General features: G+C 40.2%; 1 long non-coding RNA gene across 3 annotated transcripts in view; it reads right to left on the bottom strand.

Moving 5' to 3' along the window:
* The window catches only part of LOC120551926, a 102,592-nt gene that overhangs the window by 63,117 nt on the left and 16,270 nt on the right, over positions 1-23,205 (bottom strand). Inside the window, exon 2 of one of the 3 annotated variants that reach the window (XR_005637933.1) lies at positions 8,999-10,931. The exons of the other annotated variants lie outside the window; for them this stretch is intronic. This is a non-coding gene — a long non-coding RNA (uncharacterized LOC120551926). Of the gene's footprint in view, positions 1-8,998; positions 10,932-23,205 lie in introns of those variants that run through there. 3 annotated transcript variants of the gene reach the window in all.

Below are 23,205 nucleotides of genomic sequence, written 5' to 3'. Positions count from 1 at the left end.
ATGTTAGTTTGCTTAACCAACATTCACACACCCTTACCAGCTGACTTATTCCCAGGGAGAGACCCAGGAGGGGGGCATAGAGCAACAGTGACACCCACTAACACAAACCCAGCAGGTAAACAGACAAGCGAGATGTGCCATCCTCTCACGGGCTGTTATGCCAGCCCTTGACAACACAGTCTACTATAAACATACAGGCGGACAAAATGATTCACTGCTTGCAACCTGATCACTTTCCCCTTTCTCATGGCCCTGTCTAAAACGTCAGCATCTGTGTAAACGCTAAGGCAATTCACTTGTTGGCTTCCTGCTGTTAGCCTGGAAAGAGCAGAGGATGAGTGAATCGCTCTCTTTGATCAGCAGCTACTGCCTCTGATGTTATTTATTGTTAAAAGATAATAATTTGTGTCACATTCAAAAAGTTTGTGGTTTTTGAGGAAATGGCAGATTATAATTCAATGTACATTTCTGGTATGTACCATGCTGCATGATTTAAAAGAAGAGCCTTGAGTCAGATGTGATAATATTTTTCCCCTACAGTGCAATACACAAGTTAATTGAGGTGAATACAGCGTAGTGAGTGGATACACACTCTGCTTAGCAGAACTGAGAACCTGACCGACCAGGGGAGGCCCCACCGCAGACAGTATGATTTCTAAATGGCACCTTTATAAAAGCAACACTCGTTTTCACAACCAGTACTAATGCATAAAGAGAACGACAACTTCCCCTAACAATGACTCAGAGTGAAGATGCTGAACGAAATAGATTAAGCAAAACTGAATTTTTCAATACCTATATAGCTGTACATTTTCCACAGACATCAACGGCAATGTCTTAAACACAGCAATGCATCAATAATTATAATCCAGTGACATAATATATGATTCTGAAATGGGCCATTCTGTATAATGAGTACTTTTACTTGTATATACTTATATTTTTATGCTAATTCTTTTACTTAAGTAAGAGTATGAATGCAGAATTTAGTATTTGTAACAGATTATTTTTACACTGTATTACGACTTTTACTTAAGTAAAAGATCTGAGTACTTCTTCCGCTACTAAGGGTTTGTCTGCAGCAGATTGACAGTTATTATATTAGGGTTATAGTTTACTCTTTTGATCCTTGTGGTCAGCACTGATATAATCACATGCAAATCAAGCCAACTGTTCATACTATGTGGGACTCTGCCATGTTTTTTTCCCCTTAGCACTATACCATGTGCTGATGGAAAAACACACATACAAACGTCAGGAGTCATGTGGAAAGTCTTTATTTAAAAAGCTAACAGAGTCACACTGTACATATACTGTAGCACTGACTGACTCACAGTGTTCTGGGATAAATTCCAATTACTACTCCGTCATACATCCACATTAAAATGCAACACAAGTGAAAAGCTCAGCAGTCATGGCCGTGACTTCTTTTGATATAGTGCGTTGGAAATGCAGAGCAGTTTAAGTCTATACAATGTGTGACAGCTCTGTATACTGCGGCTTGTTCAGCAGTATAGGGTGCACTAGCTGCATTAAATTCACTTTCAGTTGTATCATCGTTATTTGTGACTTTGAGCCAAGCCTTTGATTAAAGGCCGCTGTTTAAATTTACGTTGGAACTTTATAGCCTTTTACTGTGCTTTACTGTACTGAATGTTATTTTAAGAAGTCTTTTTAACCCAAACAAAGTGATGGGTTTAAATGAAATAAAAGTGCCCGGCTGGGTATGGAGATCAGTGGAGCATGATTCCTTGAAAGTGCTTTCCCATGTGTGGGCGGGCAGATCTGTTGGACAGGAGCAAGTAGCTGCCTGTGCTGGTGTTTGACTTAGAAGAGGGCATACTTTTGAACACACTCCTGCCAAGTTACAGGCACTCAGAGACCTCCCACAGCTGTCTGACTATTTTTTACACCAAGCCTGGGAAAGCAGGGTTAGCAGCTCACCTGCAGCATGTCTGGACACTTTTTAATCTATACAGACTCTCTGCTCCAGGGAGTAACGGGAAGTATTGTACCTGTAAGATCTGAGCAAAATGGAAAAAAAGATGAGCTAATCTATAATGAGGGCAGCTGTATAATATTACTTGATGGAGAGATAAGAAAATGCTATCATATACAAACATAAAGGTGCACATGTTCATGCACATTAGTTAACATGGACCTGATATTTCAGATAAAGGGATTAAATGACTGGCGGTCTGAGCAGTTACTTGAAGATTTGATCATGAAGACATACTAATGCTTAGAGAGCCTTTTCTATTTTTAACTCACCTCACCCTCACTGACCTTTAGTAGTAAAAATAAGCTATAGAGTTTTAGTCCATAGAGTTTTATCCTCTGAAATATGATCTATGGGGCCACATGTAATGGGAAATACTGGTGCATACTGTTCGTGGTTACACTATCTTTAATTCAGAATGCAATAGATCAAAAGCTAAACGGCAGCATATTTGCATGCAGTTTGACAAAAAACAATTATAAATATCAGTGATTCAAGACAGTATTTTGCCTATGCATGAGTGGTATTTGCATTTGTACAGTAATGCTGCACAGAAAAGGTGACAGCCCTTTGTTTCCCTGTGTGCATGCATGTGCATTTTGCGAGCCGGGCTTAGTATCAGAGGTGCTACCGGGTGCCGTCATGGGTTCACAGAGGGCAAATTTGTGAATGAAGCTCCTTCCATTTATGGTGCTGGTGGAGTTGTCAAGACTAAGAGGAACTTAACGTGATACTTCGATGGTTTCCTCTCTTCAGTTTCAGCTGTTATGTTTCCTTGTCAATGAATTGCAAACCCGCTGCAGCATGAGTTCACTACAGTGCATGTCGTTTTACTCTATTCATGATTCGGCTGCTAAAGCAAACATGTTTTATAAATGTAAATATTGAATTATTTGTGCTTCAGTTAAGTTGTTGCCTTGCAGTCTGGAATATCAATGAGTAACCAAACAGTGTTTAATGTGAACGCTTCTTATCTTTAATAGGTTCTGTTAGTTATGATTCATAAGTTTTTGTTTCTAAGCTTCAGTGGAGACTCTGGACTCTTTCCTTAACAAATTTACTTTTACTTCTCTTACTCTTCAAACTGTAGAAGGGTGCTCCCCTCAAAGCTGTGATCGTGACCGTTTGTCACCATTTCCTGATTAATTTTAAAACTGGATGTATGTCTCATCAGCGAATGAATCATAGTTTCAGGTAGTTTGTGCTTCTCCTGTAATCATTGTTTTAATTATAAGTCAAAGAGACACTTTTCTTCTTGAGATTCAGTGAGTACCAACCACAATAATAAAAACTCTGCAGGTTGTTTGACAACACCTAAAGACATATCCAGATTCCTCAAAGACTCTTCTATCCAACCGGAACAAAAAATATTCTCTCAGCTCTACAATAAAGATCTCCTTGCTCATCATTTCGTACATTAAATTCATTTTTTACTATCAGGTTATATTAATCTTATTTGATTAAACATTCAAATTTACTGTGATAAAAATTGACCCACTGTGGGGTCAATATAGCACGGATGCAATAATAGGTTGACTTTACCCAGTACCTGTGGAGCGTTTCGATCCAGTGATGGTTAGTGTTATTTTTTATATTACTGTTCAAAACAACCCTTCTGTTGGGTTGATTTCTACCAATGGGTACTGGGTAAAAACAGTATTGTGTTGGTGCTATACTGAGTTAACCGAAAACAACTGTATAGGTTGAGCAGCCATAACGACCCATAATTATGTTTCTTGTTTGGCGGCAATGTCTTGTTGCTTGAGCAATTATCGCGAGAGCAAACGAGTAAGCAAAGTGATCAAGTGTAAGTAAAGTAAGTAGAGTATTTTGTGTGTGAACATTGGACCGGAAGGTGTGGATGAAATGTATTTTGTATGGGAGTCATGTAATTCTGTGTGGAATGGGCCACTTACTGGCATGACACGTAAATAAAGTATGATATTATATAAGAGCTCCAAATTCTCCAATTAGCAGGTAGGTTGGGGTGGTGGATTGGTCAAACAAACACAGTACTTTTACTCAGGAGACGGGTAACCAAGTTTTACGGACCTTAGTCTGTAACGCCATGATATGTCCTCATTTTCGTAGTTTTAAATGACTTATTTTAAGCCAATCCCTGATATTTTACTAAGTATTTTTGTTGCCTAAACTTAACTAGTTCCGTTTCACAATCTTAACTACGTGTTTTAACTGCACCCGTTAGATTAAATAGAAGTCCGGTCACATGATTAAAATTTCCACTGCAGTCACGTGTTATGGTCATGTTTAAAAGGCCACCGTGCGGCAGGAAATAGAACGGTCATATCTGTCGTTTAGATATGTGGACGTGTTGAAACACAAGATGCATCCCACTTCACTGGAAAGTCCATTCTCAGTGTATGTGAGCTGGAGGTTTCAAGTTGCATATTGGACTATGATTGGCTATTTGAGAGGTCACAAGTCACGCTAACACGTACTCGTGTTAAACTCAAATTGGAGGCGAGCACAGAGAAACTCCCCTTCAGCAGATGAATGCAAAACTCAACTTGATTTTTGTTTTAAGTCCAGCATTAAAAATATGGTTTATTACAATTGGATACAAAAACTACTAGTAATAAGATGAAAGGCACAAACTGGGGCCATGGGTTTTAAAAGGTAGCATTAGTGACGACACAGGGGCCCACGCTGGATTTGGATACAGGTAAGAAGTCACAACTGATTTCTGCAGAATGCACTCTGTGGTGTGAATGAGACCGCATGTTTCTCACCTCTTGGTGTAAAATGCAAACAATGCGGCTGCTGCCCAGTCAGAGTGAGGGACTTAGCAAGTGGCAGATTGTTGAATGGAGCGAGCAGACCGCTGGCGCTGGTGAACAAACAGAGCATCCACATCAAAAGGCGGAGGGCGTGAACGGAGGCTGGAGCACGGACGATGAGGTCAGCCTGTCATGACATTTTCCTGCACTGAAAAGCTCTGGATGATTATCATACTAAAATAACTTATTGTAATGCAAATCAGCCTATTAGTTATTCCTTTTAATAAATTGTTCCATGGCATATCATCAGCTGGTTAGTCTTTTTGCACTGATTTAAGGTGAGACTATAAGGACATCAAGACTAAATTTAGTGGAGAACATAGTTCATTTAGAATTATGTAGATTTTTCTATATATTTTTTTCTTTATAGGTGTATTTATCATACAGTAGTACAGAAGTACATCTAAAACAGTGGTTCCCAATGCGTCGCAAGATGTTCAACAGTAAAGGAATGCAGAACAAAAACATTCATCATACACAAAATGGCATTATTTGTTCAGACATTCTTCTAACCTGTGTTTTTTCTTGTGATTTTAATCTATTTTACTTTCTCAAGACTCAATTAAATTACAACTGGGAGAATTCTTGGGTTGACTTGGTGATAAACCCCCTTATATAGGCTACTGCATGAAACTGGTGACAAGTTAAAAAAACAAAAAGGTCATGCATTATTGGTACGTCAACCAAAAAAATACACTACAGTGTGTTCATTTCAAGGGGTTAGAAGCCCAAACGGTGGGAAACTGAAGCCCCTTTTACACCAGCCTGTTCAAGGCAGTAATAATGTGCCGTTATTCTGCCTCGCTGTTCTCTACAATAGGTAACGTACACAGAAAGTGGGGACAGAGTTGTTCCGCCATTGATCCGGCAGCGGGACGGCTGGCATGGCGGGACTAAAACCACCACCAAAAAAAACACACACACACACACACACACACACACACACGCTGTTGTGTTACACGTCACGCCTCTATTGCTTCCGTCATGCTATCTAAAAGGGCATCTTCAGAAGCTAGTTGTTCGCCCGTTTCTGGATTTTATGCTAAGCTAACAAGCTGCTTGCCATATTCCAATTTACTGTACAGGTACGACAGTGGTGTGGATCTACTCATGTAACTCATGGTAAGAAAAAGAATAAGCACATTTCTCAAACATTTTGTTACTCTCTTGTCTAACCTCCACTTCTTTCACTTCACCTTGCTCTCTTTCCTGAGCCAGTTAAAACAGAATGACATGTCAAGCTCAGTTAAATTGACATTTAAACAGGTTTACTGGGCTGTAAAGAATCACAGCACATTGCAAGGACATGAGAAGACTTCACAGGTATTCATCATAAACTTCACTTTGTTACACAACAGAAAGTATTAGGTTTCCTCAGATGTTATATCAAAGCCCCTGGAAATGTATTCCTATATGTTAGTGACAAAAATCAAAGTTAACATTCAGAAAGAACTCTTCAGGTATTAGGTTTCCACTCACAAGCTCAGCTAATATGCTTTTCTAGGATTGTTTTGATGCAAATAATGCTAAACTTTGATTGGTGTCTGGAAATATATGATATCACAAGTCAAGCCCAATTAAACTCCGTGAGATACACGACAAATACGGACATTTCTCACAGTGTGAGGCTACGAAACAAATTTATTGCAAACTTTACGAGGGGGATTTCCCTTTTTGAAGTATTACATTTCAGCTAGTGTGTGTGATAGATAATACAACGTACGATGTGATGAACAGTTTCTCTTTCTAGTGTATGCAGACACCAAAAACAAGACATCTTGGGTCACGGAAAAAATCCCTAAACTGAACACCACTTTACAGAGTTGAATGATCAGAGCATTGGTTGCGTGTACACATGCCACACAAGTGTGTGTTTGTGTGTTAAACCCCAGTATAATGAGGCAGTACAGTGGTGGGAAACTCAGTCATCCTTTACCTATCTGGGAGTGAGGGTTGACAGTTTTTCTTTGTTTCCTGGTTGCTGGGTGGCATCCCCCAGTTCATTTATTACCCAGAAGTCATGTAGTAATTTTGTGGGGGTTGAGAAGCACAACAGCGCGTTCCTGTACTTTAGAAAAACAGGCAGTGGGAGTTGACAGAGGTTTATTTTAATGAGGTTTGTGTTAGTTTAACCTCTCGCTCTTCTTCCAGTACAACCCCGGCTTCACATGAAAAGCGAAAAAAAGAAATCAGACAGCTTGACCTGGCACAGTCGTAACAGTTGTCTTATGAGTGTTTGAATGCGAAGGAGGGTTAAAAGAAATACAAAGTGACAGTGGCAGAAGGATATCTAGTCCAGCGAGCATGACTAAGCGCTCAGCTGACCACAGCCAAAGGTTTCTGCTGGGCTGACAGAAGTGAGAGGGATGTAGTGTGAAGTCCACGACCAACACCAACACCTGCTCTGTGGACTAACCTGGAGACTGAACTGGAGGAGGCAGACAGTCAAAATGATTAGTCAGCTGCCTTAAAGCAAACTCGTCAGCTAAATGAAGTGTAATGTAATAATATAAAAAATGCTTCTCCACCTGCTTTAGTCGCTGCAAAAAATACTGTAGGCCTACTGTGTGTGTGTGTGTGTGTGTGTGTGTGTGTGTGTGTGTGTGTGTGTGTTTGTTTAAAGGAGCAGTTCCACCAGCATTGGTACTCTCTGCTCGGGGCTTCTCAGGTACTGCAAGCATATCACTCCGCCCAAGTAGCAGTGCTTCGCCTTTCTGAGAATATAGGTCCCAGTTTATATACGGTTAGAAGATGGTTGTGTCTCATGTGACCTTGTTATTTGTACACGCTGTGACTATACAAATCACAACATGTAAATAGAAAAAATGTTGGCGTTATTTTGTCACTTATTGGGAGCAGTAGGCTAGTTGGAACCGATTACCTTCAGGATCTGTGCTAGGCTAAGCTACTGGTGGGCCTGTAAGACAGAGTTACAACACGAACGGAGATGAGAAGGGTATGTATGGACTTTCCAACTCTGGGGGTTACGGTGAATAAGCTAAAGTCCCAATAAGTCAGCGTGTTCCTTTAAATCTTATCTAAAAAAACTATCAGTACAAAAACCGAAGGGTAAAAACAACAATTTGCTATGGGAGGTTATCTGCCAAGAAATAGTCCAGCACATTAATGGAAAACTGACATTTTTAAACTTTGGTTTTTGTAAAGTCTGAAAAAACATATAACACGTTGATTAGTGAGCTTTTGAGGTGCTAGTGGATTTTGTTACCTCTGGACAGAACCAGGCTAGCAGTGTCCCCTGGTTTCCAGTCTTTATGCTAAGATAAGCAGCTAAGCTAATTCTCTGCCAGAAAGTGGATAAGTGTATTTCTCAAAATGTCAAAGTATTGCTTTAATCTAGAATTGAAAGGATTATTCCAGTTTATACAACTTGGGTCTCATTTACGTAGCACTGACCATAGTCTATTGGTTATGATAACTTTGTAATTGCTGAGATCTAAGAACATGCTAAAATAAAGTCTGATAGGACAAGAAACACGAGCAGTCAAACAGTCAGACAGGTTGTAAACACGTCAACAGTTTAGCCAGATTATCTATCACTTCACTTGGAGGTGAAACTGAAAGCAAGATAACCCGTAATGTTGGTAATAATCACACTCACTGCACTTGAAAACTGTATGTGCATGACTATGGCAAAAACTGTAGGTAAACTGTGCAGTCTGTATACCGTTTAAAAAGACTTCTGGTCATAATTTTACCGTTCATCTCCGCTTCTGTGGAGAGGAGCATGTTATTTTTTTCCTAACATTATCTGGACCATGCTGAGCCTTTAACCTGGGGGTTTGTTTAAAAAATTGGCTGCCTTCCCAGATCCCAGCAATTACTCGTGTGAGAAAAAGTTATTATTACCAATAAAAACAATCACCAAAACTATGAAAATAAGATCAGAGTAATAAAACAAAATATAAACTGCAATAACTGGAAATTCTGCAGGACAACACCTACTGTAATTCATAAAGTGAAACCTGTGTTGTGGTTAGGCTTTTGTAATAAGTGCACATACAGTGTCTTGTGTGTGTAATTGACCCTTGTGAGAAGTACGAGGAGCTCATGTACAGTTTAAACGCTTTCACTCTCTGCAGCTGTAAACAGGAGGCAGCGATGCAGAACACTCAGGACCGGCTTCAGTGTAATGAGTACACTTCACTCCCTTGTTTGCCTCGAAGAAAAACACACGTTTAGTAAACATCAGCCAGAGTGAAACATTTATTCAGACAATGTGTGCAGCTTTTTCATAACATACAACAGTGTAAAGTGAGCGAAAAGACATACAACGTGCACACTGAATACACAAGTAAAGATTTATGTGGTTTTATAAACTATTGCAAAACAAATTCCATTCCAGAGGAATGGAATTTGCTTCATTTACACTTCATCACAAATTCTCAATGTATAGAGGCCCAAAATTCTCATGACCCCAGCAATTAATTTGTAAAGCTGGGAATATTTGAGTAGACTTCTCTATTGTCTGTTTACAAAAGCATGAAGATGGATAACTTTAAACCTAAAAAACTCATTCTCAAATGGTATTAACACCCTTCCTGAGTGAGCCAATGACAAGTGAACAGCTATAAGTACCAGTGTGAATGCACCCGGGACGCATTCAGGACACATTGACACATCGATCACTCAGACCAGTGTGTTTTGGATGTTATATCATACTGTCGGTGATGCTGCCTGCTCTTAGGCCGGCTTCACACTGTCTGCGTTGCGTGAGCGTGTCAGCTGCGTGGCGTGTCCGTTCATATTTCGGCTCCCATGTTAACAGGTTAGAGCTTACACACTGCCTGCGTGACACGCACGTCTCAGGCACGGCTCGAGCCGCACCGAAAACGCATGCATGCTAGAAATAGAACCGACACCTATTTTTAAATGACGTTTAATGACATAAATGTACGTGTTTATTTGCATACAGAGCAGGGAAGTGAGAACTGATAACAAGTGGTCACTCAAGACACATTTGGAAACACATTCTACTGCCAGGTGTAAACACACGTACTTAGAGCTGCCCACTTGTGATCGGATTACTCAGGACTAGTCTATATCCACGACATTTTACTTCCGGGATTGTTCAGGTGCTGCCAGATATTCCGATGGATGTCTTTCATTTCAGCCAGATCTCTGTTACCTTCCGCTTTCTTTGTGTTGGCATTTTAAACTCTGGTCGATTTCTGAGGACTATGGTTAACTGCTCCTCAGATCTCTGCAGGGTAAATCCAGACAGCTAGCTGACTTTAGACTTTAGTTTTTGGTTGCACGACTAAAACAATTTTTGTTCCCACCAAAGAAGTTCCTTCCCGGGGCTATTTTGCAGCAGCACTGTTGCTCCGCTGGGTGTTAGCATTGTCCAAGATGATTGTGATTGGTTTAAAGAAATGCCAATAAACGAGAGCACGTTTTTCTCCCATCCTGGAATGCTGTGTGGACTCGCCAGACCCTCCTCCGCAGCGCTGTGGAGCAAGGTCTGGCAATGCGGGACTACTCAGGACAGATATTAAAACCAGGTGAGAGCAGGGCCTAAGATATATTAAACAAATATCAATCTCCTTCAACTGTTTCTGCATTTGAAGTGAGCCAATTGGACCTCCTGATCATTTAGAAAGAGAAAAGGCCTTCTTTGACTCCTGAACTCTGCACAGAAAAATCGCTCAATCACTATCAAGGCGACAACTCAAACATCCAACAGGTGACTGAAAAGCCCTGAAAGGAGAATGCACTGCACATAAAAGTGATCAGCACTGTCCCTTTAAGCAGACCAGCATGGCAGTTGTAACACTAGGTACTTCCCGACTACAATGTAGATCACCACAGGGGCCCATTCAGGGTGTACATGTCATCTCAAAGAAAGGGGGAAGTAGATAGTATTAAAAACTATACTGTGTGTGTGTGTGTGTGTGTGTGTGTGTGTGTGTGTGTGTGTGTGTGTGTGTGTGTGTGTGTGTGTGTGTGTGTGTGTGTGTGTGTGTGTTCCATTAAGATGCAGTGAAACTGAATCCAACACTGACTGCTTCCACCTTTGCATCCTTCCCTTTCAGATCAGTATCTTCAGTCATCTATGAGCATGACAGCTGCAGTAAAAGCTTGGGACTGCATGAGGGTCTGCAACACCACCCACCCTGCAATATAGAGAAAGGAGAAACTTAAGTACTGGTATGACTGTTTGTGTTTCCATAATGCAAGTAAAACTTTCAACTTAGCAAATGAACCGCTCCTTTCATTATGAGTTGTAGGTGTGTTGCTGTCAAATTCAGATAACGGCAGAAAAAAAGAAACGCTAATCTTTAGAGTTAAAACACAAATGTACACAGAAGTCGATGTATCTGATCAACAAGTAAGGAGAAGACACATAAACCATTCAAGTTGCAGTTTACATCCATGTCTTTCCAGACTCATATAATTAATAAATGTAGCAAAGACTTTGAAGGAATTTAATAGATTGCTAGAGTGCCGTCAGAAATTCTGCCGGATATCACTTTTTTCGGCCGGATGTTTGTTACCTTTCCCTTTCTTTATGTTGGAATTTTTAACTCCGGTGGATTTCTGAGGACTATGGTTAACTGCTCAGATCTCTGCAGGGTAAATCCAGACAGCTAGCTAGACTATCTGTCCAATCTGAGTTTTCTGTTGCACGACTAAAACAACTTTTGAAAGTACACGTTTCACCTAAACAAGTTCCTTCCCCAGGCTATTTTGCAGCAGCACCGTGGCTCTGTCCGGCCCATGACGATTGTGATTGGTTTAAAGAAATGCCAGTAAACCAGAGAACGTTTTTCTCCCATCCCGGGATGCTGTGTGGACTCGCCAGACCCTTCTTCGACGCGCTGTGGAGGAAGGTCTGGCAAAGCGAGACTACCAATTCAGTATCTGACCAAATGTCTCCCCTTCTGTTCCTGAGATATGCCATTCAATAATGGCCAGAAAAGCATTTTTGCAGAACATTATACAGCGAAGGTGGCCTTTGAACTTTTGGGTATAAAATTTCATCACTTCATAATTTTATCCTATTAGATATTTGTGTGAAATTTTGTCATAATTAGCATAGTATGAGATCTTGAGTTATGGCCAACCACGTGTTATGTGACGTCACAGTGACCCTAACCTTTGACCAGTTCATCCTTGAGTCTCCAAATAAAGTATGCTTGTTTTCTGGATGGTGGTCTACTTCTGCATTTAATTTCTTCTAGGACATGCAGTTTCCCACTTTTATTTTACCCTTAAAAGGTGCAGTAGGTAAGACTTATAAAACTAACTTTCTGTCATATTTGCTGAAACTGATCCTATGTTTGAGTAGAACTACATAAAGCAGGTCATTTAAAAAAAGAATCCAGCTCCTCTGGCACCGCCTACAGCCTGTAGTGCGATTTGCAAAAATCCACAGCTCCCTGTTCAGATGCACCAATCAGGGCCAGAGGCGGGGGGTTGTCTAACTGCTCATGCATACGCATTCATTCTCCCTTGTGGGGGGAGGGGCTTAGGAGACTGTTTTGGGCTTTAGCGGAAAGGGGGGGATGGACTGAGAAGTTGTCGACGTTCAAATTTTTTTACCTACAGCACCTTTAAGTAGCTTTGAAGCTAAACTACAGAATGTAATAATAGTACATGGTACATCGTAGTAGGATAATGACAGTGAAGCAAAATATAACAGCCATTAGAGTCGATAAATCATGAACACCTACAGTATATAATGTTTGTTAACATCAGCCACCCTAAGCTACTGGTCATACCTGACCAAGCTGGGCCAGCTCATAATTTAAGCCATTTAATGAGTTATATAGACTTAGACTAAATGTCCTGTGTATCTTTTCAAACACATTTCCCCCAAAATTCCGCCCGACATCTTTGGTATTTCCTAGAATTTAAGTTATGTGGGCTGATGAACCTGGTTGAATCTTTGCTCATTTTAGCTAGCTCTCAGTCTGTAAACCACATGACAGTTCAGAGTATCTTCTGGTTGTAAAGCCAAGGACAACATTTCAAAGAAGTGGCACTGACATCATAACAGACTGCTCAGCATTCAAATGGACTTTCTCCACTTCCTGTCGCTGCACCTAAAGCTGTATGTGTGTATATGTGTGTGTGTGTGTGTGTGTGTGTGTGTGTGTGTGTGTGTGTGTGTATCTGATGGGAAAAGTTACCCTGGAAAGCGTATGCAAAATGACATGTAGGCGAATGTGTTGTTGAGTTGCCTTGTGTTCAAACAACACCAGAGATTTGGTTGTAAGTGGAAAAAACATAATAATGTTATATATCACAGGTCCTGAGAGGGTGCATGATGGGGTCTTGAAATACAACCCTAAAAAATGTGTCCACACACACACACACACACACACACACACACACACACACACACGGAATGAGATACAGTTCAACTCTCCACACACATTTGCAAATAATTGCCTCCACAATTTAAAAGCAGGGTTTAGTTAATGGTCTAATCACTAAAGCCCTGGTCATTTTCTTTCTTTTTTTTTCACCCAATTTGGTGATAAAACCAAAACTGATTTTAACTATTTTACAGGACTCTAGTGCAGAAACAGCAGCTAAATCATCTTATCTTAATTTTCTATTATTTTCTGTTTGTCACATTCAGGGATGAGTGTCTATTTGCACAACTTTTGGAAACTACAAAAACATCTTACATTTCCCATGATAAAAAAAATCAGTGGAGTGCCCCTTTAAATGAAAAAAAGCCAGGTATGTTTCACTGAAAACCAATACAAACTAAAAACAATCAGCCTCATATAGTATATTCAAAAAGGCCATGTCTTTTTTGCTGCTGACATATTGGCTGCTTCCATCACTGTCCCATTATAGGAGCATTAATTATATGGTTCACACGGGGGTTGACTTCTTGTGCAAAAAGCAGGGACGCCATGTGTCAGAGAAAATGTATTTCCAGGGGGCTGACAGTACATTTAAAGGAATGTGGGCGAGGTTGTAACCAATACGACCCAACTGGCACCATGCCCCGCTGCCTCCTCACGTGTCCTCACACTATTTGTGGATGTTTGGTATCTGAGCGCGGCCCGGCTAAAACTGGCACCGAGATGAAATCTGCTCAGTCACATGTACCTTTACAGCGTGGAGCAGCTCTTATGGATAGATGGGTGCTGCAAACTTATATATGTGCTCTGCACTCTCATTTCTGCACCAGTGCTATTTATACATGATAAGCAGCAACCAAATTAACTGCTGCTAAAACACTAGCATGGAGGAAAGCTTGCATGACATTTGCTACTCTGACTTTGGTTCGCTGTGGGGAATACCATTTCATGTGATGTTGAATAAACCAGGTCACTTGATAACAAGGGGATCGAACGGATGCTCCCATCTACAATGGGTAACAAACTGGCTGGCTGTTGGCCATACAAAAAAATCTAATGCCATGATGCCAGCTGGATTTGTCAGTATTAGAAGAACACATTACACTGGAATCAACATCCAAAATTAAATCAAATTTAACTTTTATTATCTGAATGAAGAATATGGTCAGAGGTCCATAGAATGTGCAGTAGCAAAAGTACAAAAATACTAAAAGTATGAGAGGAACAAAACCAAACAACAAAAGCTTTAAGTTGTCTGAGGATGCTGTGTGCACAGTCTCCCCAACAACCCGCCTTAAAAAAAAAAACGCAATAAATTACAATTTCAGACTCTTTGGTCCACCACACCTGCATACACACACAGCCGGTCACTCTACAAAGTGACAGGCTGTTCACATCTCCGTTCAGTCTCCTCATGCTCTCTGAGGTCACCTTTACTGTTTTACAACAAAAGTAGTTCTCACTAACATAACACTCGTTTCTATTGTCAGACAACTTAATCACTGTACATGTAAACCTACGGTCATTCCCAGGCTGCTGTGATAACCATTTTCAATGGTGACATTGTCTGTCAAAGTCAAAGCAAAGTGCTTTGGCCACTGTGCCGTTTTCCCTGTACACAGTGAAACACCAAACCGGTAATTTCTTTCTTTGAAAAAGCTTCGTACGAAGAAAAACACTGTATTTTTTAATTTCAGACAGAGGGCTGAAATTGAGAGAAAAAGATGCATTTACAAGTCCTCCTTCACCCCGTTAAATCCAGGCGGATCGAGCGGGATATACGATCTGCAATGAGCTGCTTCCAACTAGCTGAATGAAAGCAAAGTCAGCCCCTTTGAGTCACCAGTTACTAAACTCGTCGAACTCCAGCTGCTTCATATCTCCGCTGTAACGTGAACCAGCAGGAATGTGCAGCAGTGTCGATGCTAGCAGCAGCTGCTCCAACGATGATCTGCAACCCGTCTTTCATCGACAACAAGCTCATTACCTGAAAACCTCTTGACCGGACTGACAAACCTGAGGGCGACTGTCACCAGGAACAATACTGGAGGGGAGGTTAAAAGGTCTGACCTGGACTGTTCTGGCTTTGAAAGACCACCCGGAGCTCACTGATTATCACCATGAGATACTGTACACTCAGTCAGAAAATATTGTTACTAAACAGCAAAGCAAGCTGCACATGAGCGCACTTATTTACAGAATTTAGGTGATGTTTATAATATTCAGACGACTGAAACTCTCCCTGAATGCAGCAGGGGAACCTCGTCACTTCACACTGCCTGATGCCGAGTTCAGGGCCAGGCTTTCCTTGAGAGCTTGAGCCTCATTAGTAATCTGTATTTCAGAGATTTACCCACTGACACGCTGACCGACAGCTGCTCAGAGGAAAGCCAGCAGGCAAAGAGGAGCTGTTCGGCAATGGGGCACTTCCTAAAATCATCCATTTACAAAGCGGAGATTTCTCCTCATACTGAGGCGCTGTTATCCACTGGAAGCCTGCTACATCTTTCTCTGCCAAACCAGAAATACATTGGCACAGATTTTCCAGCTACTCTTTGTAATGAGTCAGCATTGCTAATGTTTCTCTTCACACAGCTGCTAGCCTCATAAAAAAATTGCCAAGGACCACACATATGAAAAACTAGGGGGCATTTTAGAGGTCTCTTCCTGCCTCTCTTGTAGTCACATGAATAGCTACAAATGAGACCACAAGGAGAAATTAATGCACCTTTTTATGTCTTTGAAATCAGTTCAATCGGATAGAAACGAACAGCTGATGGAGCAGCGTGTCAAATCAGGCCGCTATCGGGTTCAAGGTGCAGGGAGAGCCTCGCCTCCTCGACGTCTTTTTACACGAGGAGCCAGTGAAGTAATCACAGCTGCTGCGGCTCTCCTATAGAGGCCGAGTGAAAGGTCGTTCCTCCAGCTGAGGGCTGTAAATTCAAGACATAAAACGGGAAAGACGTACGCTCCATTCAACAGGTGCAAATCCAGAATGAATGCTCACACTTTTTTTTTTCCTCTGAAGGAGCGAGAACAAAGAGGAGCAAGACAGGAGCATTCAGCCTGGAGAACTTACGATGCTTAAACGGCCCTAATTAAAAACAATGATAGTCCTTCATGAAACCGCTGCAAATTACAGAAGATGGACAGAGACTTGGCCCGTTTGACTCATTTTGAAGCTATACTCTGTCGCGTGAATGCAACACGTGAGGAATGTAAACAATCAGATAACTATATCTGACACACAACATCCACGGGATCTCAAGTGAAACTAGCTGAGAGATGTAAACCCTCCTTGCGTCCGTTTGCAGAGTGCTGCACTTCTCAACTTCCTCTTAATAAAAGATCTGTCACATGAGATGCAACTAATGAAAGTGAAATAGGGACCATGGTTGTGTATAATACTTCAGTACAGACAACAGGAGATGAATAATGTATGAATGCTTATTTTCTAACATAAATCTTTTTGCTGATACACATTTAATTCCTGCCAAATGACAGCTCAGCCATTATTCAAAGTAAACATGCACACTCAGATACTAGATGTTTTACAAGTTTCTGTGAAAAAGTGTATATTATTATATTATAGGTGACACTCCAGACTGAATCTATCGTATGAGTATCAAACACTAAAACACACTAAATTAAGTTTATGGTTTTGTCCTTCAGAATGCCAGTATGGCATAAAAAATGATCAAAACTGCCATCAAAACTGCACAAACCTCCACTCTGGCATAATTTACGTCGTGGCTGTACACTCAGTATGCTCCAAACAATCACATTCCTTAAAATTTGGCTAAATACAAGACTTTAATTGGTCTAAAACGCTCTATCCTCGCTTGTTGGCTCATCTGACAAACTCACTTCCTAGTATAGTTTTACCACTTGGCTCCCAGACATGACTCTTCTTCAATTAAGGGACTTCCTCAATAACCTTCTGTTCACATGGGAAGGAGAGATAAAGAGATGGGAAAGATGTAGGACTTCCGAGCGTTTGCATCACGGGGGAACTGGAGATGGTTGTGTTGTTGCAGAGTTGATCATGTGAGGGTTACTGTGCATTGATAGTATAGTACGGTCATTGTTTAAGTCATTTTTCGAACAATCATAGCAAATATGTGTTGGCTCCTGCTTCTTGAATGTAAGAATTTGCTGCTTGTCTTTGTCTTGCATTCTTTCAACTTTAATGTCTTTGTATTTTGGAGCGTTGACCAGACAAAAAACAAACATATGAAGATGTCACCTTAGGCTGTGGAAATTTTTCACTGTTTTCTGACGCTATACAGACCAAACAATCAAAATAATCTTCTTTCAGCCCTATAATATAGCACTATATTTATGAAATGTCGGTTTAAACAAGGGGCTTTAGTTGACTTGAGGCATCCATATTTGTTTGCTTTTTTAGCCATCTTTGTATTATTGAGCTTTAGTTCCCACAGTTGCAGTTACAACATCACAGCATGAACACCTGAGTCAAGAAAGCCAGTTCTTCTGACCAATGGAGGAGCAGAAGACAAGGTATTCTGACACGTGCAATCCAAGGTACATGCATACTAATGAGCTCAACGTGGTCTTCCATTCCCAGACCAAATGCTGTGTTTTTGTGCTTCTTGCAGAACTCTCAATGCCTTTTATGAGCTTCAAATACAGATTGACAGCACATTTAATGTTTAAGAATAACCAGAGCTATTTTTAAATTAGCTACGAGTTTACCGCAGCACCACAACCAATTAATAACACAGCCAATAAATGCAACAACAAACTGAAGACCCTTTCAGACCCGGCCAGCTCTCTTGTCTGTCTCGACAAACTCTTCGTAATGTTGGATTGAGCCCAAAGTGTGAGAATTCACAGTGAGCAAGTGGGTGTGTTGATGACGTTTCTATTGACTCATGCAAAACCAGAAGAAAACAAACATCCGAGGGTGAAGAAGAAGGGCGAGTTACACGAAGACGGCAACTAAAATCGACAGACAAATTCAAGGAACGGCAAGAGACTCTGCCGTTTATGACCAAATTCCGCGTCCTGTCCTGTCTGCTGCACGGTCTACCCAGCACCAACCCTCGTCTAAACAAAACAGAGTATTTCCAGTAAGGGAGATACGACAATCTCCTGCTGTGTGCTACATGTGTTGAAGGGCAACTTCGGGCTATGTCAGGACCTGAATCATTGGACATAGTCCGAGTGTAATACGATAAAAGACAGTAAATCAAGTTAAACATTCTGGGATAGGGAGAAAAACATTCAGGCTTGTTTGTATTTCTTTAAACCAATCACAACCATTTTAGGCGGCGCTAAATCACAGATGCAGCGACGGCGCCCTTGCAAAATAGATAGCGGAGATAGCGGAAGGGGAGGAGAATGCCGGCTGAAATAGGCGGACAATGGCAGGCTTTATCCCAACAGTCTACATATTGTGAGTCAGACTACACTTCACAGGGTCAAGGCCAGGGTTAATTCATAAATTGAGAAGAGTTCACAAAATCATGTAAAGAATCTCCCTATACGAATCCATTGTAGCTTATAGAAAGTTAGTAACTGTACTATGAAGGACAGATTTTAGCACTTTGAGGACTCACTGGGTCACAAACTAACTTGATTAAGCACAGGCATTGTCCACAGTGTGCACTGTTTCACTGACTTCCTCTGAAAATGAGTACAAGTGTGAAATTGCTCTGCGAGTAGAAATAGAATAAGCATATGATTCCTATGCACTGATCGTCATGCTGACATAAGACTGTCTGTTCTCAACCACATTCATGGAATTTCACCCTGTTTATTCTTCTTTCATCTTCACTTCCAGTCATTGAGAAACATCCCACACAAATCCAATAACTGAACAACTAGGCCTCACATTAGCATTCTGATGAGTGTTTATTTCCTGCTGTAAGAATGACACCATTATCATTTTCAAAAAAATCAGGAAAGAAATGTAATTTGGGTTTTTCCACTTTCTTAGCCGCTAATTTGTTTAATAGCAGAAGTAAAGTAAAACTCCTAATTCAGTTGCAGTTTCAGTGTATACATACAATACATACAAAATGTATTAAAGTACAACTTTGAGGTACTTTATACTTCTACTCCACTACATGTTGGAGGAAAATATTGTACTTCCACTACATTTATTTAACTTTAGTTACTTTGCAGACACAGATTAGTAGTAGAAGTATATTTTGATAATGACACGGTTGTACTTTTACTTAAATAAGCGTTTGCAGGACTTTCAATTGTAACTGAGTACCTTTAGATTCAGATTATTACTACAGAATATAACTAACTCATAAATTATGGTGTATTTTTATAGATTAAGCTACACAGCAGTATAGTTGAAATTAGCTCCATTGTTACCAGCTTCAACATTAAAGTGATGAACACATAAAGTAACAGTTTGCAGGACTTTTACACTGTAGTATTGCTACTAAACATCTGAATACTTATTCAACCACAGTACCTTTTTGAACTTTAATATAAATAAAGTTTATGAGAACTGTCGTGGTCTTTGAAGTTCATTTCTTTTTAATTGACAGCTTTGACATTTTCAGTGATGTCAGTTCATCTGGTTGACCCAGCCGTGAACCATCTGATGCTGCAGATAATGAAGATATATCTGATTAATGTAAATGTCACAGGGGATTTTGTGTAGTTTTTGTGCCCAGAGGGCAGCAGCTGAAGCTTGCATGCTGCAAAAGAAACAGAAAAAGTTGAGGCACGTTCTTGAAAGATGCCAAAGTGACACGTGACAAATTGAGGAGGAGATCATAAGTCTTATTCACATATCAATAACTGGGGATAATCATAACTCTGAGAGGAACATAACAAAGGGAGAAACATTTAAAACCAAAGAATGTCATCATTTCACGTGGGATTTTACATTTACTGTATGAATGAGTTAAAATGAGGAAGTTGAATAGCATCCGTTAACTGTTCCTCTCCCACACTTTAAAAAAGGGTCATAACCTTTCTGACCAGTCTAGACAGTGGACACCAGTCTGTGTTTTCCAACAACAGCGACCAAGATTGTGCCTAAATTGACCTCTCATATCATTACTTTTCACCGTGCGTCCAGACCCTTGTAAACCTTACTCTTACACATCCCAGCATGCCGGTCATTTTGTAGAATATCCAAAAGCTAACCTAGCTTTACAGGAAAAAAATCCGAGGCACATTAATCAACAACTGGTGGTGGGAAACTCAAGGGACAAACTGGAAGCTGTGGTGTCCTACATTAAAGACGTCTATGTGATTAATTGTTGCCCTTTCACAATGAAACTGTAGGTTTGGCTGTGAAGTTTCTTTATGGACATTTAAGTCAGCTTCTTTTATCTGGGTTGCAGAAGTTGGAGCATGCCCCCCCCATCCATTTCTTCCGCCGCCTTTGAACTCGCTCAAACATGGAAGGCTAAATATTTACACGTCGGCCCTTGCTTGTTTAATGTTAAAGGCACACTCACACAGCAGAGTAAATTAATGAAAAAGCTTTAGACAAAACACCTCCAGTGGCTGATGAGTACCAGGCCACTTTACAGCGCCGGTCCCACAGGTTCAACCTCCTTTTCAGGACATGGGAGGCAGCGACCCGGGGTCTGCACGAGGGGCTCAGCGGAGAAGCAGCCCTGCTGACACTGCTGTCTCTGTGAAAACAGGCGATCTGTGCATTTAAAGTTGGCTCAGGCCCAAAGAGATTAAACGGAGGTGAGCTGGAATACCATGTGAGGGTATTACAGACAAAGAGCCATCTGATCAGCTGCGAGCGTACCATTCACGACCACAAAAGAAAGGAGGTCTACAAAGGCATGTAGCGAGGTTTTCTTTTTTCTTGATTGACCGTTCTCTAAATCCTCCCCTGAACAGCGATTGTCCAATCACAGCTTGGCAACTGTAACTAGCTCTGCTAAACGTTGGATTCTCCTGGTTGTCGGAACGCTGTTGTTTTTTTTTATAGTCTTTGAAAACCAAAAACACAAGAAAGTGTAAGGAATTCATTACTTAATTAACTAAACTACTAAACTAAATTGTTTGTCTGCTCTGTTAGCATGTCCGACTAATTAGCTTACTATCCGTGGTAGTAAGCTAACTAAGCGTTTCTTACAAAGTCGAGGAGCATTTGTTACGTTGTCGGCGTAGTAGCATTACTTGTATTAATTCTACATAAATGAGAGATTTTATTGTGGCTTTCTAGCATTTGAGTAGAAACAATGTTGAATTGAAGAAAAGCTCAGGAGGCAGAAGTCCGTGCAAAAAGGGCGGGGGTTTTATTAACCAAAAATCACAATGAAACAGAGAAAAATAACAGTCTCACAGCAAGCTACTATCAACAACATCTCTCCCACAGTCAAAGCCTAAGTGGCTTTATATACCCCTCCTGGCCCCACCCTCACTGAACTAAAACAATGGAAAACCAGAGAGGGAAATTTCTACTCAAACCTGATCCCTGCAGGAACATAGCAAACATTTGAATGCCAAAAATATCTCATGGTGAGCAACTATTAATAAAGTCTTCCCCCAAGGATGAATTGTATGCTTACTAGCCAACAGTGTATGATGATCACACAGACAGAGGAAGAGACTACTGGGCCCTTTCCTCTTCAGATAGCCAATGACAGTGACACTAATAAAAAAAAAAAGGTAAAATCACAATTAGAATACATCACCAAGGTTTATACCCACTGCACAGATAAGCGCATTAACCTGATTAAGGAAAAATATATTTAATGTCATATATTATTGATTAAATTAGAAATTAACCAGCTAATTGATGGCTCCACTGCACAGGTGGCCTGACTGAGCCTAATGACAGGGATTGCTGTAAGAAATGTGAAAAGGCAGTGACATGATGGGAAAAAAACTACGGACAAAAATATTTTATTTAGATATTTTTAGCATTCTGATGTGTTTCTCAATGACAATTTTCTGATTTATTTCTTCATGTCACTTTTTTCAAACTTTTTTTCATTTTCAAATTCGATTTCTGTCACTGTGAGGGTTTGAGGGGAGGGTGTGGGGGCAATTATTGTAGCAAATTATTTGCAAATGTGTGTGGAGAGTTGTGCAACCAACTGTATCTCATTCCGTGTGTGTGTGTGTGTGTGTGATCAGATTTGTAAATGTCTAAAGGAATCTCTAAATGCATACTGATATTTGTGAATGTGTACAGGAACTTGCAAATGTGTAAAATAATCTGTGTGTGTGTAATTACATTTGTAAATGTGTAAAATAAATTCCAAGAATCCGCATACAGATTTGCAAGTGTAGAGATTTGTAAATGTGTAGACATATCTGTGAATGTGTACATAGATCTATGTATGCGTAGAGAAATCTGTAAATAAAAACACACTATACATAAATAAAAAAAAAAAAAAAAAAAAAAAAAAAAAAAAAAAAAAAAAAATTGACTTTGTCATGGCAGAAAAGCAGCAAAATTTATGTGTAAAAAGACTTATCTGTATTTCCAGCGCTTGGAGCTAAATACTTAAAACTTTTCAGCCAATAATATATATGTACGCATTTACAGATTTATCTACACGTTTACAAATCTCAATACACTTGCAAATCTGATGTTTTACATATGATAGCTACTATTTTTTCATAATATTTTCCATATAATTGTACATTTTTCTATTTAATGTATGATTCTTGACTTGCAGTGTTTGCTTTATATCTTTTTATATTCTTGTTTTATGTTTATTGTTATGCACCAAAGTACCATGGTAAATTCATTGTATATGAAAACCTACTTGGCTATCAAGGGCCTAAAAAGCCCCTAAAACAAGTCAGCTGGAAACATGAAAAAGTAAGCACGAGACAGTGTTCAACCAACTCATGGAGATAACGTTATCTTAATTAGTTAGCGGCTGTAGCTACAGCTGATAAATCTGAAATCGACAGTTGTCACCTAGAAATAAGAATCCTTCTTTTGTCTGCATCCGTGTAAAATCAATGACCTTCTGTTTCCAAAATTACTAAGAATTTCGAGTGGCAAATCTGCCAACATTATCATTGTAAACTGCCTGTGTGCTGTGTAAGAACGGAGCACTAGGTATAGCAACAACAATTAACCCTGTAA

This window comes from Perca fluviatilis, chromosome 22 (assembly GCF_010015445.1).
Source record: "Perca fluviatilis chromosome 22, GENO_Pfluv_1.0, whole genome shotgun sequence".
Classification (NCBI taxonomy): Eukaryota; Metazoa; Chordata; class Actinopteri; order Perciformes; family Percidae; genus Perca; species Perca fluviatilis.
The sequence above is the reverse complement of the archived record's forward strand: the minus strand, read 5'-3'. Positions and strand labels throughout refer to the sequence as shown.